This window comes from Macaca fascicularis, chromosome 13, assembly GCF_037993035.2.
Source record: "Macaca fascicularis isolate 582-1 chromosome 13, T2T-MFA8v1.1".
NCBI lineage: Eukaryota > Metazoa > Chordata > Mammalia > Primates > Cercopithecidae > Macaca > Macaca fascicularis.
Genome location: NC_088387.1, coordinates 83,844,901 through 83,862,852, shown reverse-complemented (window position 1 = coordinate 83,862,852; position 17,952 = coordinate 83,844,901). Strand labels below are relative to the sequence as shown.

Here is a 17,952-nt window from a genome sequence, read left to right as displayed (position 1 = left end):
TAATTTACTCTTCTTGTCTGTGCTCCTGATATTCCCCACAGATCTCAACACACATCTTCCTGATTCTACCATACCAAAAGTTACCATTCCCCAAACGCATATGTTGTTTAGCTTAGGTATACCTCTGTTCCAGCTATTGTCTGCCTAGACTCAGCCAGCAGTCAAGAAACTTCAACTTTTCTGTACTATTAAAGCATATTATTGATACTGCATGGTTGTTACCTTTATATAGTTTTGCAGTTCTTATGTGAGTCTCTTGAGAGCAAAGGCTGTAAAGAATCATCTTTGTTCACCAAACTGCTCCTATCAAAATGCCTTGCACTGTTGTAAGTTCTCACACGGAGAATCTCATTCCCCCACAATGTCAAAAAAAAACCTGGTACTTAATGAATTTATGATTTGTAAAAGTTACAGCCTACACAAATAACTCCTCTAAGAGAACTCTGGTTTTACTCTACATTTTACTTATTTCTATCTCCTCTACAAGAAGGTAAGTTTCACTAAAGTTGTGTTTGTTTCATTCTCAGCACAAGTTTCATTCTCAGCACAAGTATTCCCAGCACAGAGAATAGTGTGCCTGGCTCACAGTAGGTATTCTAAGTATTTCTTAAATAAACAAAAAAGTTTACTTATAAGTTTCGATGTACTCCCTTTTGAGCATGGGTAATAAATCCAGAAGAAATATGATCTTTGTTATTATTCCTAGAAACAAAACAATTACATAAAGAAGACAGTAAAAATAAATTTTTAAAAGTATAGATGACTGAAATAATAGGCTTATATGTTTGCTAGCCGCCTCTTCCAAAGAAACTTTAAAAAGAATTGGTGTCTCATAAAAATCTACTATGTATCATCTCTTCCTAAGTTACCTTGGAATAGAAATGTTTAAAAAAAAAATACTAAACTGATTAGTCAGCAAAAGGATGAAAGAAGCTAAGTGTGGTGGCTACACTTGTAATCCCAGCACTTTGGGAGGCCAAGGCAGGAGGATCACTTGAGCCCAAAAGTTCAAAGCTGCAGTGAGCTATGATGACACCACCACACTCCAGCCTGGATGACAGAGTGAGACCTCGTCTCTATTTAACAACAACAACAACAAAGATGAAAAAATAAATCAGAGAACTAATCAGACTCTTCAAAACTTGTAAAAGTCTATAATTTCTCTAACATAGTGAATACTGACAGCTTTCATAAAATACAGTCATTCATTCATTCATTAAATATTTATGGAACATCTACCACATGCCAGCCATTTTTCTAGGGATACAGCAGTGAACAAGAATAAACATTCCTGCCCTCAAAGAGAATTTTAGTGGGAGCTAGAGGCAGCTTTGCTGATAACAGACCCTATTTGCTGTGATAATTTACTAAAAGCAAACCTAAAAACTTGAAAACACTAATCTGATACTATTTACTACTATGGAGACAAAAGCCTCAAAACTCAGAAATACGAAAAACAAACAAACAAACAAACGCGTAGTTACAGAATAAATCTCAACTGCCAAAGGCAATCTAAAATCACCAAAAGTTTTTTTTTTTTTTTTGAGATGGGGTCTCACTTGCTATGTTGCCCAGGCTGGTCTTGAACTCTTGAGATCAAGCAATCCTCCCACCTCAGCCTCTCAAAGTGCTGGGATTACAAGCAAGAGCCACCATGCCCAGCCTAAAGTTTAAGTATAATCAAATAGTGAATAAATACAGCCCTTGCCAAAAAGACGTCCTACATAATATAATTATCAGCAATAAAGAAAACTTACCTATTCTAAACAGTAAGAAACAAATTCATATTTTGTCAAAGGAAAGGTACAGTCCCTAGCAACAAAGTGAAACAACTATGTAAACATTTATTTATTTAGTTAGAAAGAAAAAGAGACAGACAGACAGACAGGGTCTTGCTCTATCGCCCAAGCTGGAGAGCAGTGGCACAATCATAGCTCGCTGTCCTCAACCTCCTGGGCTCTAGTGATCAAACAAAGTGTTGGTTCTCCTGCCAGGCCTACATGTATCAGAGCACACCCGCTCCTGACTGCTGGCAAGCTGACTCCCTTTCACAATGGATAGGCTGGAAAAATAAAGGTTCATACAGAAGCCATAAATCATCACAACTAGGAGCAAAAGGAATAAAAACGATGAAAGTAAGATCCAAGTAGCACTACAATAATAAGCGAGACCCTCCCTAGTTGCATGGCATTCCCCACACCACCACAAATGAAAATCTTCATCTGTATAAAACTAGTACCTATTCAGGAGACAGGGTATGAACACTCAGCCTCCAAACTGATGGACAGAATAAATACTGTACACATTCTAACCACCAACTGTATTTACTATTTTCATTTGAATATGTGAGAACACTCTGTAAGTCCTGGAACAAATTATAAAACACTTGACTTTAAAATAGTTAAAAACTGTCTAACATCTTATCCAATCCCATCCTCATCCCATACCCAACTCTTCCCATCTGAGGCTGGACAAATCAATGAAATTATGACTGAACCAAGTCATGAGCCCAGGAAAAGGACAACTCTAACAACTCAGGTACACGCTGAAGAGGAATTTAATATATTTTGATAGAAGGTTCTGTTTAAAAGGTTGTCTTTGACCTTGAAGACAGAATGCTAAATGAAACAGGCCACACACAAAAGGACAAATATTCTATGATTCCACTCATATGAGGTGCTTAGTCAAATTCACAGGGACAGAAAGTAGAATGGTGGATGCCAGAGGATGGGGGAGAGAAATGGGGAGTGAGTTAGTGTTTAACGGGCACAGAGCTTCAGTTGGGGAATGAAGAAGTTCTGGAGATCGATGGTGGCAATGGCTGCACAACAATGTGAACAGACTTAGTACCACTGAAGTTGTACACTTACAAATGGTTAAAGAGGTAAATTTTACATTATGCCTATCTTACCACAATTAAAACAAAAAAGGTGCCCTTGAGGGCTAACAAAACGGAAGGAGCAGACACCTCTGGTAATTAAACTGAGATTTGACTTTAGAGTCTTCCGTTGGACTTCCAGTTTCAACTTTCTCTTGTAAAAATTTAGAAGTCATCAGACCCATCTTTACAACAAGAAAAAACCTTAGCGAACTGAAAAATCAATAACTCTCCTTTCTCAGATCAAAGAACTGAGATCACAAGTCAAACCACTCCTACAAAATCATGACAGACAAACTAACACAAAGGATCACGAGCTGAAGTCAGCTTACCAGCAACTGCTGCAGCCAACTGGTAGGAACACTTAAATGACAATTTGAATGAATTGTCAGAAGCTGAGAGTGAACTAGTTTAAGCATTAAAAACCCTAGAGTCTTAGCAAACCCCACACTTTCCTGAATATTATCTCAAAGAACTCCATAAAGTTCTCAAAGTAATAACGGAAGAAAGTTTCCCTCATGACTGACAAGGGAGGGGAAGTAACCCTGGGAAAGTAACCACTATCTGTCTGTCTGTCTGTCTGTCTGTCTATCTATCTAATCTACACACACACACACACACACACACACACACACAGCAGTCCCCACAACAAAAGCCTGCCCTCCTGAGAAAACTACCTTACCAGAGCTTTATATGACCCTAGGGAGGAGCAATCAGCCAACTCCAGCCCCATCTAGGGTTCCTGTCTAGTTTTTTTTTTTTAAAAAGGGTCATAGACCAGGACTCAGGCCCACTAAAAAACTAAGGAGCCAGGTGCAGTGGTGTGTCTGTAGTCTCAGCTATTCAGGAGACTAAGCTCAGAAGTTCGAGACCAGCCTGGGCAACATAAGGAGACTCTGTCTCAAAAAGAATAAAAATAAAACTAAGATTTAACCATAAGGTGACATATGATGCTTCTGCTCTCCTACACTTTACCACCTCATCAACAATGCTCCAATATAATGACAGTGGATTACAAATAAAAAAGTTGCAAGACACAGAGTTCAGTAAATTCAATAAAATTTCTTGGGAAATCCCCAAGACAATGTGAGAGCAGGGAGAAACTGCTAGGATCTGCAGCTACAAAACACATTAAACACAGCCCATCTCCTAACTAGATTAACATATAATCTCATAATAAAAGGCTAAATCTTCAGTCTTTATTACCTGATACTTCATGTCTGGCTTTCAGCAAAAAATTACAAGCCATGTCAAAAGGCAAGAAAAAATAGACTGAAAAGACAAGGCAAACATCAGAACCAGACTTGGATATATTTCAGAATTATAAAATAGGAAACTGATCCAGGAAGAAGATAGGTGTTTAAAAGGTGTCTTTGACCTTGAAGACACTATGCTAAATGAAATAGGCCACACACAAAAAGACAAATATTCTATGATTCCACTCCTATGAGATGCTTAGTCAAATTCACAGGGACAGAAAGTAGAATGGTGGATGCCAAGGGATGGGGGAGCGAAATGGGAAGTTAGTGTTTAACGGGCACAGAGCTTCAGTTGGGGAATGAAGTTCTGGAGATGGATGGTGGCAATGGCTGCACAACAACGTGAACAGACTTAGTTAGACAGAAAGTTATTTATGTCGCCAATACCAAGCAGGATAAATACCAAAAAATCTCTACTATGTATGTCACGGGCCTAGCTGCAAAGTAACACAAAGAGAAAAATCTTGAAAGAAGTCAGGAACAAAACACTTTACCTATAGAGGAACAAACATAAGAATTACACTGAACTTCCCATTACAAATCATGCAAGCAGCTGGGTGCGGTGGCTCCTGCCTATAATTCCAGCACTTTGGGAGGCCGAGGCAGGCAGATCACTTGAGGTCTGGAGTTCGAGCCACCCTGGTCAATATGACAAAACCCCCATCTCTACTAAAAATACAAAAATTAGCCGGGCGTGGTGGCCCGCACCTGTAGTCCCAGCTACTTGGGAGGCTGAGGCAGGAGAATTACTTGCACCCGGAAGGCAGAGCTTATAGTGAGCCAAGATCACGCCACTGCACTCCAGACTGGGTGACAGAGTGAGGTTCCATCTCAAAAAACAAAACAAAACAAAAATCATGCAAGCAGGAAGGAAATAGGGTAAAATGTTTATAGAGCTGGGTGAAAAAAAAAAATTCCTCCAAACTAAAATTCTGTATCCAGTAAAGTTATCCTACAAAAGAAGTAAAGACTTTCTTAGCCAAAAACTGAGGAAGGTTGTCGCCAATACATCAGCAAAAAGGAAAATGATATAGGTGAGAAACTCAAATCTACATAAAGAGAGAAAGAATGTCAGAGAAGGATAAAAAGGTAAAACAAAATCTTTTAGATGGTTATAGTATATAGATCAGGGAAACAAATGACAGCAATGTATAAAAGACAGGAGGGAGGAACTGGGACTACGCTAAGGTAACTGCACTATCCATGAAGCAGTATAATATGTGAAAGTGCACTTAGCTTAGTTGTAAATGTATATTGCAAACTCCAGGCAGCCACCAAAAAAACACATTTAACAGATACATTAAGAGAGTACAGAAAATGCAATCAAGTTAAATGTTCAACTAAAATTAGAGAAGGCAGAAAAAAGGGGAAGATAAGAAAAAAAAAGTACACACACACAAAAAAAACACCAGAAACAATTATACGCACGGCAGCTATGAATCCAATTATATCAACAATCACTTTACATGTGAATGACTTAAATATACCAAGTAAAAGAAATTGTCAGCTGGGCACAGTGGCTCATGTCTCTAATCCCAGCACTTTGGAAGGCTGAGGCAGGTGGATCACCTGAGGTCAGGAGTTCGAGATCAGTCTAGTCAACACGGGGAAACCTTGTCTCTACTAAAAATACAAAACTTAGCCGGGCATGGTGGCAGGTGCCTGTAATCCCAGCTATTCAGGAGGCTAAGGCAAAATCATTTGAACCAGGGAGGCGGAGGTTGCAGTGAGCCGAGATTGCACCACTGCACTCCAGCCTGGGTGACAGAGTAAGAGCCTGTCTCAAAAAAAGAAATTGTCACAAAAATAGAGCCAACTACATGCTATCTATTTGAAAAACCCCACTTTACAAAGACACGGGTTAAAAGTAAAGGTATGGGAAAGACATACCATGCCAACACTAATCAAAAGAAAGCTAGAATAGCTCTGTTAATTACAGACAAAGCAGTTTTCAAACTAAGAGAAAAACGACTTCTGAACAAAGGTTAGAGTTGCATTACACCAAAATACGTAAAGCAAAAATTGAACTCCAAAGAGTAATAGACAAATCCACTATTAAACTGGGAGACCCCACACCTCTTTATAGGTAGCTGACATACCCAGCAAGTAGAAAAACAGTAACACAGTTGAGCTGAACAGAATCAGCAATCAAATGGATCTAACTGACATTACAGAACACTTCATTCAACAACAGCACAATACATACTCTTCTCAAACTCACAAAGAACATTCACCAAGGTAGACGATATCCTGAGCCTTAAAATACACCTTTAAAAATTTAAAGGGATAGATAATACAAAGTATGCTCTCATACCACAATAGAATTGAACTATTAATAGAAATCAATAGCAGAAACACAGCTGGAAAACTCCCCAAATAGTTGGAGTTTAAAACAACTCACCTCAAAATAACACAGGAATCAAGGAAATCTCAATAGAAATTTTAAAATACATTGAACTAAATGAAAATGAAAATAAAACCTATTAAAATTTCCGTGATTAGAGGAGATTTGTAGCATTAGATGCATACAGTAGGAAAGAAAAAACAGTGATTAGAGGAGAATTTATAGCATTAGAGGCATAGAGGAGGAAAGGAAAAAAGTTCTAAAACCAATACTCTTAAGCTGCCACCTCACGTAACTGGAAAAGAAGACCAATATAAACCTAAAGTAAGATGAATAAAATCAGAGCAAGAACCAATGAAACTGAAACAAGAAAACAGAAAATCACAACAGAAAAAACAAATCAATGAAACAAAAAACTGGTCCTTCAAAAAGATCAATATAATTGATTGAAGAGAGAGAGGGGCAGAAAAAAAGAGAAGACAAACTAATATCAGAAATCAAAGAATCATCATCATCACTAATTCCATGAACATTAAAAAAAAAAGAATACTAAGAACTCTATGCCCACAGATTTAGTAACTTAGTTGAAATGGAGCAATTCTTGGAAAGAAACAAACTACCAAACTCACACAAGGAGAACTAGATCATCTATTTTAAAAAAAAAAAAAAAAAAAAAAAAGGCCAGGTGCAGTGGCTCACACCTGTAATCCCAGCACTTTGGGAGGCTGAGGGGGCAGATCACCTGAGGTCAGGAGTTCAAGACCAGCCTGGCCAACATGGTGAAACCCCCATCTCAACTAAAACTACAAAAATTAGCCAGGCATGGTGGTGGCAGCCTGTAATCCCAGCTACTCAGGAGGCTGAAGCAAGAGAATCGCTGGAACTCAAGAGGCAGAAGCTACAGTGAGCTGAGATTGCACCACTGCACTCCAGCCTGGGTGATAGGCAAGACTCCATCTCAAATAAAATAAAATAAAATAAAATAAAATAAAATAAAATAAGAAGACCAATAAATAACCTTTCAAAAGAAGGATTTACAAAGCCCAAGTGACTTCACTGGAAAACTCTACCAAGCATTTAAGGAAGAAATGGTACCAGTTCTCTACAAATTCTTTCAGAAAATAAGCAGAGGGAATACTTCCTAATTAATTCAAAGTATTACCCTAATACCAAAACCAGACAAAGATACTACAAATAAAGGAAAACTGCAGACCAGTACATACCATGAACATAGATGTGAAAATCCCTGACAAAATATTAGCAAATCAAATCTACAATGTATAAAAAGAATTACACACCATGATCAAGTGGGATTTATTCCAGGAATGCAAGGCTGGCTCAACAACTCAAAGTCAATAAATGTAATCCATCATAACAATAGTCTAAAAAAAAAAAATCAGCTGGGAATGGTGGCTCACGCCTGTAATCTCAACACTTTGGGAGGCCAAGGCGGCCAGAATATCTGAGGTCAGGAGTTCGAGACCCGGCTGGCCAACATGGCAACACCCCATCTCTACCACAAATACAAAAATTAGCCAGCCATGGTGGCGCACACCTGTAATCCCAGCTACTGTGGAGGCTGAGGCAGGAGAATTGCTTAAACCCGGGAGGCAGAGGCTGCAGTGAGCCGAGATCGTGTCACTGCACTCTAGCCTAGGCGACAGAACAAGACTGTCTCAAAAAAGAAAAGAAAGAAAAGAAAAACACATAATATCAATAAACACAGGAAAACTATTTGACAAAATCTAACACTCATTCAGGACTTAAAAAAAAAAAAAAAAAAAAAAACTCCCAGCACACTAGGAATAAAGAGAAACTTCAATTAAAAAAAAAAAAATCTACAAAAAATCCTACAGCTAACATAGTAGTAAGAAACTAGATGCTTTCCAGAAACTAGGTTAGAAAACAGACAAGGATATTCACTATTTATCACTTGTACTCAATACTACCGGAGGTTCTAGCTGGGACCATTAGCCAAGACACAGAAATAAAAGTTTCCCAGATTAGAAAGAAAGAAGTAAAACAAGCACCATTTGCAGATGACATGATCTTGTATATAGAAAACTCTAAGGAATTCGCTAAAAAAGTTATTGAAACTAATAAACAAATTCAGGATTTGTTTCAAGGATACAAGATCAATATGCAAGTCAAGTAAATATGAACTATGAACTTGCATGAACAATTCAAAAATGAAATTAAGAAAGCAATTCCATTCATAGTAACATCCACAAAAGGAATAAATTGAAGTGCAAAACTTATACTCAAAAACTCTAAAAAACATTTTTGAAATTAAAAGATAACATCCCATATTTATGGACTGTTAGACTTAATATTGTTAACACAGTAATATTTCCCAAATTGATCTTTCAGATTCAACCAATCGCCAATAGAATCCCAGCTAACTTCCTGTAGAAACTGAGAAGCTAACTCTAAAATTCATATGGGATTGCAAAGAACCCCAAATAGCCAAACAATCTTGAAAAAGAACAAAATGGGACTCACTTCCTCATTTCAAAATTTACTACAAAGCAACAGTAATGAAGATAGTGTGGTACCGGTATAAGAACAAGACATGGCCTGGCGTGGTGGCTCACACCTGTAATCCTAGCACTTTGGGAGGCCGAGGCAGGCAGACTGCCTGAGCGCAGGAGTTCAAGACAAGCCTGGGCAACACGGTGAAACCACGTCTCTACTAACATACAAAAAAAACTGGCCAGGTGCGGTAGCTCACACCTGTAATCCCAGCACTTTGGGAGGCCAAGGCAGGCCTATCACGAGGTCAAGAGATAGAGACCATCATGGCCAACATGATGAAACTCCATCTCTACTAAAAATACAAAAAGTAGTTGGGCATGGTAGTGCGTGCCTGCAGTCCCAGCTACTCAGAAGGCTGAGGCAGGAGAATCGCTTGAACCCGGGAGGCGGAGGTTGCAGTGAGCTGAGCTGGAGCCACTGCACTCCAACCTGGCAACAGAGAGAGATCTGTCTCAAAAAAAAATTAGCTGGATGTGGCGGTGCATGCCTGTAGTCCCAGCTACTTGGAAGGCTGAGGCAGGAGAACCGTTTGAACCCAGGAGACGGAGGTTGTTGCAGTGAGCCAAGATCGCACCACTGCACTTCAGCCTGGGCAACACAGCAAGACTCCATAAAAAAGAACACATATATAGATCATGGAATAGAACTGAGACTCAAGAAATAAATTCATGTCTATAATCAACTAGTTTTCAACAAGGTACCAAGAGCATTCAATAAAGTGTTAAACAGTCTTTCCAAAAATGGTGCTGGGACAAATAACCAAAAAATGAAGAAAGAACCATCTTTCATATTATTATAACATATACACATATATTTTACATAATTAACATACTATATATTAATATGATTTATAGCATTACTCCTAATAGTCATAAAGTTGCAAACAAACCAAATGTCCAATAACTGACGAATGGATAAATAAAATGTAGTATATCCATACGAGAGAATATTATTCAGCCATAAAAAGAAGTACTGATACATAATATAATATGGATGAACCCTGAAAATATTATGTTAAGTGAAGCCAGTCACAAAAGACCACATTTTTTAAGATTCCACTTACATGTATGTCCAGGATAGACAAATCCATAGAGATACAAAATAGATTAGTGGTTCCTTCAGGTTGAGGGTTTGGAGAAAGGATCTGGGGTAACAGCTAAAGGGCTGTTACCGGGATTCATTTTGAGATAATGGAAACTTTGTTTCTTTTTGAGGCTGCATCTTGCTCTCTCTCCCAGGCTGGAGTACAGTAGCACAATCAGGGCTCACTATAACCTCAACCTCCTGGGCTCAAGCCATCCTCCTGCCTTAGCCTCCTGAGTGGCTGGAACTACAGATATACACCACCACGCTCGGCTAATTTTTTTTTTGTAGAGATGGAGTCTCCCTATGTTGCTCAGACTGGTCTCAAACTCTGGGCTCAAGCAATCCTCCCACCTCAGCCTCCCAGAGTGCTGGGATTACAGACATGAGCCACCATGCTCCGCCAATGGAAACATTTTAAAATTGTGGTAATAGTTGCACAACTCTGTGAACATACTAAAAACCACTGAACTGCACACTTTAAGTGAATGACTTATACGGTAAGTGAATTATATCTCAATAACACTGTTAAAAGGAAAAACAAAAAAATCAAATACCCTTAGTGTACAAGTTCAACAAAGACTCCTAGTCACATGAAACCCACTTGTATAACACTACCAGAGTCTAGGGGAGAACAAATGGCCCACTGAAGTTTCTGTTAACCGTCCATGTATTAGTGCAATGTGACATAAATCTTACGGCTTGAACTTGCTTCTTGATGAAAGAATTATGGTATACATTCTCCAATCCATAGAAAATGTATCCTATTAAAGGAAAGAAATTCTGAAGCCAGGCTCAATGGTGCATGTCTTATAGTCCCAGCTACTTGCGAGGCTGAGGCAGGAGGACTGCTTCAGACCAGGAGTTCAAGGACAGCCTGGGCAATAGAATGAGACCCAGTCTCACAAGAAAAAGAAAAAGAAATTCTGAACTAAAATTTATAAGCTGGGCCATGCACAGTGCCTCACACCTACAATTCGAGCACTTTGGGGAAGCCAAAATAGGAGGACTGCTTGAGCCCAGGAGTTCAAGACCAAGCTGGGCTAAAGAGTAAGGTCCTTCAGGGTTGACCACCTGAGCCCAGGAGTTCAAGGCTCAAGTGAGCTGTGATTATGCCACTGCACTCCAGCCTGGGCAACAGACTGAGACCATATCTTTAAACAAATAATAATTTTTTTAAAAATTTACAAGCTGAAAAGCAAAACTGTCCTGGCAGAGTGAGGGAAGGAGGTAGGGAGTTAATTACCTTTAAAAAAAAGTCTCAGCCAGGCATGGTGGCTCACACCTGTAATCCCAGCACTTTGGGAGGCAGAGGTGGGCGGATTATGAGGTCAGGAGATTGAGACCATCCTGGCTAACACAGCGAAACCCTGTCTCTATTAAAAATACAAAAAATTAGCCGGGCGTGGTGGCAGATGCCTGTAGTCCCAGCTACTTGGGAGGCTGAGGCAGGAGAATGGCGTGAACCTGGGAGGCGGAGCTTGCAGTGAGCCAAGACTGCACCACTGCACTCCAACCTGGGTGACACAGCGAGACTCCAACTCAAAAAAAAAAAAAAAAAGAAGTCTCCTCCAAAAACAGTTAATATTAACATAAAAGGAACTTACATTATACAAGATGGCTTAACTCCCTAAATGTTCTAAAGCTGGTGTTTGAGTAGTCAGTGTTTATGTGTAACGGGTTGTTGAAGTATTTTTCAATAAACAGCCTAAATAAAACAAATTACTTTAGAAACAGTTAATGTAACCTACTGGAACAAAGACTTTGGAATGAAAAAAGATCTATAATTTATGTTCTCTCAAATCCAAAATGGAAACATGTGATGACAGGAGGGCCATAATATTTATGATACTGCAAAAGAGGCAGTACATACATTTGGGGCTAAAAGCTGCAAAGGACAGAGTATTTTCAGGCAACAGGTTCAGGAATGTAACCAAGAAAGTCTCTCCTGAAACACTGCAATAAAGACTTCAAACAATATTGTAAACACTTTCTTCCATCTCGTTTATTTCTGATTCCTCTACCTGTGGCAACATTTGATGAAGTTTTTCTAACTGAAATCTAATCCAATTTAAAACCTGCATATGGAAGAATTAAAAATTAGTTTTGATTCCAAAATCCAAGTCTTAGCACCAGGGACCCCAATATGCTAAGGGGAAAATAGTCCACATAACCTCTGTATCCAATCCCCTTATCTTTTTTTTCTTTTGAGAAAGAGTCTCACTCTGTCACCCAGGCTGGAATGTAGTGGCACGGTCTCAGCTCACTGCAACCTCTGCCTTTGAGGTTCAAGAGATTCTCCTGCCTCAGCCTCCTGAATAGCTGAGATTACAGGTGCCCACCACCACTCCCAGCTAATTTTTTTGTTTTTGGTAGAGATGGTGTTTCACCATGTTGGCCAGGCTGGTCTTGAACTCCTGGCCTCAAGCAGTTGACTTGCTTCAGCCTCCCAAAGTGCTGAGATTGCAGGCATGAGCCACCAAGCCCAGCCCAATCCCCTTATCTTATTTTCAGGTAATAATAATAATAATAATAAGCCCACAATTTTTATTTCCTTATTGACTCTTAAAATTCTGGTCAAAGTTTGCCTGCTTCTCACATTGGCAAAAATAATACAAAATTCAAATTTTCAACATTTTGTTACATAAGTTCTATAGTTTCACTTATAATAAATATTCAAAAGTGAATTCAGTTAAAGTAATAATTAAATGAATAAGCTAAACTACATTAAATCTGGCAGTTTTATGAGCAAATGAACTTGTATACAGATGTATATAGGTAATTTTAAATCAACAAAATACACATCAGAATAGCTAACATTAAAAAGATTGACAATACTGTTTACAAGATATACAGCAACTGTAAGTCTCTCACAATGCTGGTGGAAGTGTAAAATTAGTGAAACCACTTTGGAAAAAACTTTGGCAATCCCTACTAAAATTAAATGGGTATTTTCCCATGACCCAGCAATTCTACTCCTGGGTATAAACCCAACAGAATTTACTGCTTACATCACCAAGACTTGTACAAGAATGTTCATTAGCAGTTTTATTCATAACAGACAAAAACTAAAAACCCATAGTTCTCTAAGTAGAAAGGGTAAATTACGATATATTCATCCAATGAAATATCACTCAGCAATAAAAATAACATACAACATATTTTTGACACACGTAACAACGTGCATACACCAGTCTTAATGCTTAATGAAAGAAACCAGACACAGGAGTACATACTCTATAATCACATTTATGTGAAGTAGGCAAAACTAATCTACATTAATACAAGTCAGAACAAAAGTGGCCCTTGAGAGCTGGAAATTGCAGTAACTGGGAAGGGGAATTAGAGAGCCTCCTAGAATACAGGAAATGCTCTCTCCTGATCTGAGAGACAGTGGTTACAATAGCATATGTATATGAAAATTAACTGGCTATATTAAAGTTTATACACTTTATGTATATAAGTTACACCCAATAAAAAATAAATAATAGGCCGGGCACAGTGGCTCATGCCTGTAATCCGTAATCCCAGCACTTTGGGAGGCCGAGGCGGACGGATCACGAGGTCAGGAGATCGAGACCATCCTGGCTAACACGGTGAAACCCTGTCTCTACTAAAAACACAAAAAAACTAGCAGGGCGTGGTGGCGGGTGCCTGCAGTCCCAGCTACCTGGGAGGCTGAAGCAGGAGAATGGCGTGAACCTGGGAGGCGGAGCTTGCAGTGAGCGGAGATCGCGCCACTGCACTCCAGCCTGGGCGACAGAGCAAGACTCCGTCTCTAAATAAATAAATAAATAAATAAATAAATAAATAAATAAATAACCCAAGGAAGAAGCATTTTAAAATATTGTTCCTTCTCCAAATACATTTCATTCTTGAGAAAGAACATAAAACAAAGCTTTTCTTCACGTTTTGCACATGTCTCATGAAATCTCAGACACTGTTATCCTTAAAGAAGAAAGTAAAATCAAGTTCAACATCTCCTAGGGCTCATTCTGAGCTACTTGTGCTTGTGGCCAGTTATATGTAGCAGTGCATATTGATTCTTAAAGATATTTTTCTACTCCTGGTCTCTGGCAACAGTTTGGGGAGCAGCTCTTTAAATAGCAAAGAATAAAAACATAAAAGACAGTTTTTTTAAAGTGCCATTAGCAAATATGCTGTGGATGGAGTTAAAACTCTTGTGTAGCAAATAGAGCAAGGACCCTTTATTTACTAAGCTTAGATACCAGTGGATAGCAAGAAATTTACATTTGCACTCACACATATCCTCCCATCAGTCTAGTTCAACTCTGAAGTAAATAAAAGTAAATATTTACAAAAGAATAATTTAGTGTAGGTATATCCTATAAAGTAACCTGTACTTTACATATTGTAGATATATGAGAAAATGACCAAACATAATTTTACATAATAGTTTTTAGAATAATGGCTTTGGGATCAAATTGCCTAGTCTGGAATTTAAGCCTTGCCACTTACTTTGAGTCTCATTTCTTCAACTACCAAGTTGAAATACAATTATCACTGCACAGGGTTATTTCTGAATACTAAGTAAGATAATGCCTGTTAAATGCTTAGTAATGAAAATATCTAGAATTCAGATTCAAAAATCGTTACATCATAAAATAGTATGTGCATCTTAATGGAAGAACACATCATCATCTATGAAGTACTCTTGCCAAAAGAGTGTCAAACCTGAGTCTGATGAAGTCTCTAGATTCAACTAACAACTTACAGAAGATTCACAGAACACAGAACATGTAAAACTACAACAATGGGATGCAATCAGCAAATCCAGAGTGGGAAACCCTATAACCAACATCAGTATCTTCAACAATAAACTGCCAAGAAAGAGAGAGGGAGGAAGGGAAACCTAAAATGCATTAAAACACTTTAAAGACAACCAATCACAATGTGGACCTCAGCTGGCTGGATTCAAACTATTAAAAAAAAAAAAAAAAAAACAAAAAGCAGTTGAGATGGCCAGGCACGGTGGCTCACACCTGTAATCCCAGTACTTTGGGAGGCTGAGGCGGGAGGATCACTATAAGTCAGGAGTTCGATACCAGCCTGGCCAACATGGTGAAACCCCTATGTCTACTAAAAATACAAAAATTAGCCAGGCGTTGTGGTGCACACCTGTAATCCCAGCTACTTGGGAGGCTGAGGTAGGAGAATCGCTTGAACCCACAAGACAGAGGTTGCAATAAGCTGAGATCACGCCACTGCACTCCAACCTGGGAGACAGAGAAAGACTGTCTCAAAAAAAAAAAAAAAACAAACAAAATACAAAAGCAGTTAAGGCAAATTGAAAATTGAACACTTACAAGACATTTTATAATGTTAAGAAATTATTTTTATGATAATTGTTGTAATGTTCAAAAAAGTCCTTATTTTTAAGAAACACATACTGAAATATTTATAAATTAAATGATTTCTGGGATTTACTTTGAAATAATACATCAGGTGTAGAGTGAGTTATAGCTGAAATGAGATTGGAATTGATAAGTGCTAAAAATTGTTTAGTAGCTGGGCATTTATTATATTATTGTCTACTTTTACATGTGTTTATTAATAAAATTCTTCGTAATAAAGTTTTAAAAAGAAAAAACAGGAAATGGTACAAAAGTAGAAGCAACTCTATAGAGAATTAAGAATCCTTATCTAAGAGAATTCAGTAATAATAGCTATCACCATTACTTAGCATCAATATCACAAGCACTGTGTTTAGTTTCATGTATGTAATTCTACTAAATTAAGTTTTGACCGTTGTAAACTGATTCCTAGAATTCAAACTATTTTTACAACAGCCAGATGTGACAATCTAATCAGCATTTTTCTGTTTTTTCAGTTCCTACTGACACTAGAACAATCTATTTCACTTTGAAAGGGTTTAACTAAAATTATGCAGCCATGAAAAAGAATGAAATCATGTTCTTTGCAGCAACATGGATGCAGCTGGAGACCATTATCCTAAACAAATTAATGCAGGAACAGAAAACCAAATACCACATGATTTTACTTAAAAGTAGAAGCCAAATAAGGGTACTCATGGACACAAAGATGGCAACAACAGACAATGGGGAGTACTAGAGGAGAGAGGGAGGGAGGGGGCAAGGGTTGAAAAACCATTGGGTACTATGCTCAATACCTGGGTGACAAGATCAATCGTACCCCAAACATCAGCATTAGGAAACATACCCTAGTAACAAACCTGCACATATAGCCCCTGATTCTAAAATAAAAGTTAATTTTTATTTTTAAAGTAAATAGTTTGAATTATAACTCAAGTATAAATGAGCCCACACTGATATAAAGGATTGAATAAATAAATAAACCAGGAGAAGATATAACTCTTCCCAACAGAAGAATCCTAAATAATATATTTAGATGCCTTCCTTTTATCAGAAGGTAGAGCTTAATCCTCCTCCTTCCCTATTCTTTGAGGTTGGGGTGGAATTAATGACTAAAAAATAGCAAGTCTGCAGTGGTGAAATCTGGCAAACACAAGCTTAACCAAGAGATGAAGAGTAACATTCCTAGCAGTATCACATGACTATACGCACCCCCAGATACAATGTGATAAGAAGGGTATTTGACCTCAGTAGTATTCTTGCCAAAATCCCATCACCCCAGTCTAACCATGACAGAAATGTAAGACAAACTTAAATTGAGGAACATTCTTCAAAATACCTTACCAGTACTCCTCAAAATAGTCAAGATCGCCAGGCTCCCGCCTGTAATCCCAGTACTTTGAGAGGCCAAGGTGGGCGGATCACCTGAGGTCAGGAGTTTGAGACCAGCCTGGCCAACATGGTGAAACCCAATCTCTACTAAAAATACAAAAATTAGCTGGGTGTGGTGGCAGCCACCTGTAATCCCAGCTACCTGGGAGGCTGAGGCGAGATAATTGCTTGAACCCAGGAGGCGGAGGTTGCCGTGAGCCGAGATCGCGCCATTGCGCTCCAGCCTGGGCAACAAGAGCAAAACTACGTCTCAATTAAAAAAAAAAATTAAAAAAAAAAAACAGAAAAAAAAGTCAAAGTCAAGATCATGAAAAAAAGGAAAGGCTGATAAACTCTCACAGACCAGAAGACACTAAGGAGACATGACAGCTAAATCTAGGAATCATATTCTGTATCAGATCCTGTAATAGAAAGAAGGGCACCAATGGAAAAACTGCTGAAGCCTGAATGAAGTCTGGGGTTTAGTTAACAGTACTGTACCAATATTGGTTTCTTAGTTTTGCAAACGTATCACACTAATGATAACATCAGAAGAAACTAGGTAAAGGGAACAGGTATACATGCTCTCTTTGTTATATTTCAATACAAAAAATGTGTTTGAAAACTTAAAAAACATATGACCTCTAATATTGTGTTAAAAATGGAAAGAAAGAAAAAACAACTTTAAAAAAAATCAGTCTGGGCATGGTGGCTCACGCCCGTAATCCCAGCACTTTGGGAGGCCGAGGTGGGTGGATCACCTGAGGTTGGGAGTGAGACCAGCCTGGCCAACATGGAAAAACCCCATCTCTACTAAAAATACAAAATTAGCTGGGCATGGTGGCACATGTCTGTAATCCCAGCTACCTGGGAGGCTGAAGCAGGAGAATCGCTTGAACCCAGGAGGTGGAGGTTGCAGTGAGCCAAGATTGTGCCATCGCACTCCAGCCTGGGCAACAAGAGCGAAACTCCATCTCAAAAACAAAAAAAAAAAATCAGTTGACTAAAAATTGTAATATCAAAGCAAAACCCCATCAACAGTTAAATGGATAAGTAAAATGTGGCATAATCATACAGTAGAATATTTAATTTTATTTTTATTTATTTTTGAGACAGAGTTTCGCGCTT

At 38.5% G+C, this 17,952-nt stretch overlaps 1 protein-coding gene across 10 annotated transcripts in view; it reads right to left on the bottom strand.

Annotated features, from left to right (window-relative positions):
* The window catches only part of ATL2 (atlastin GTPase 2), a 79,498-nt gene that overhangs the window by 25,941 nt on the left and 35,605 nt on the right, over positions 1 to 17,952 (bottom strand). The gene's annotated exons all lie outside the window — the stretch shown is intronic.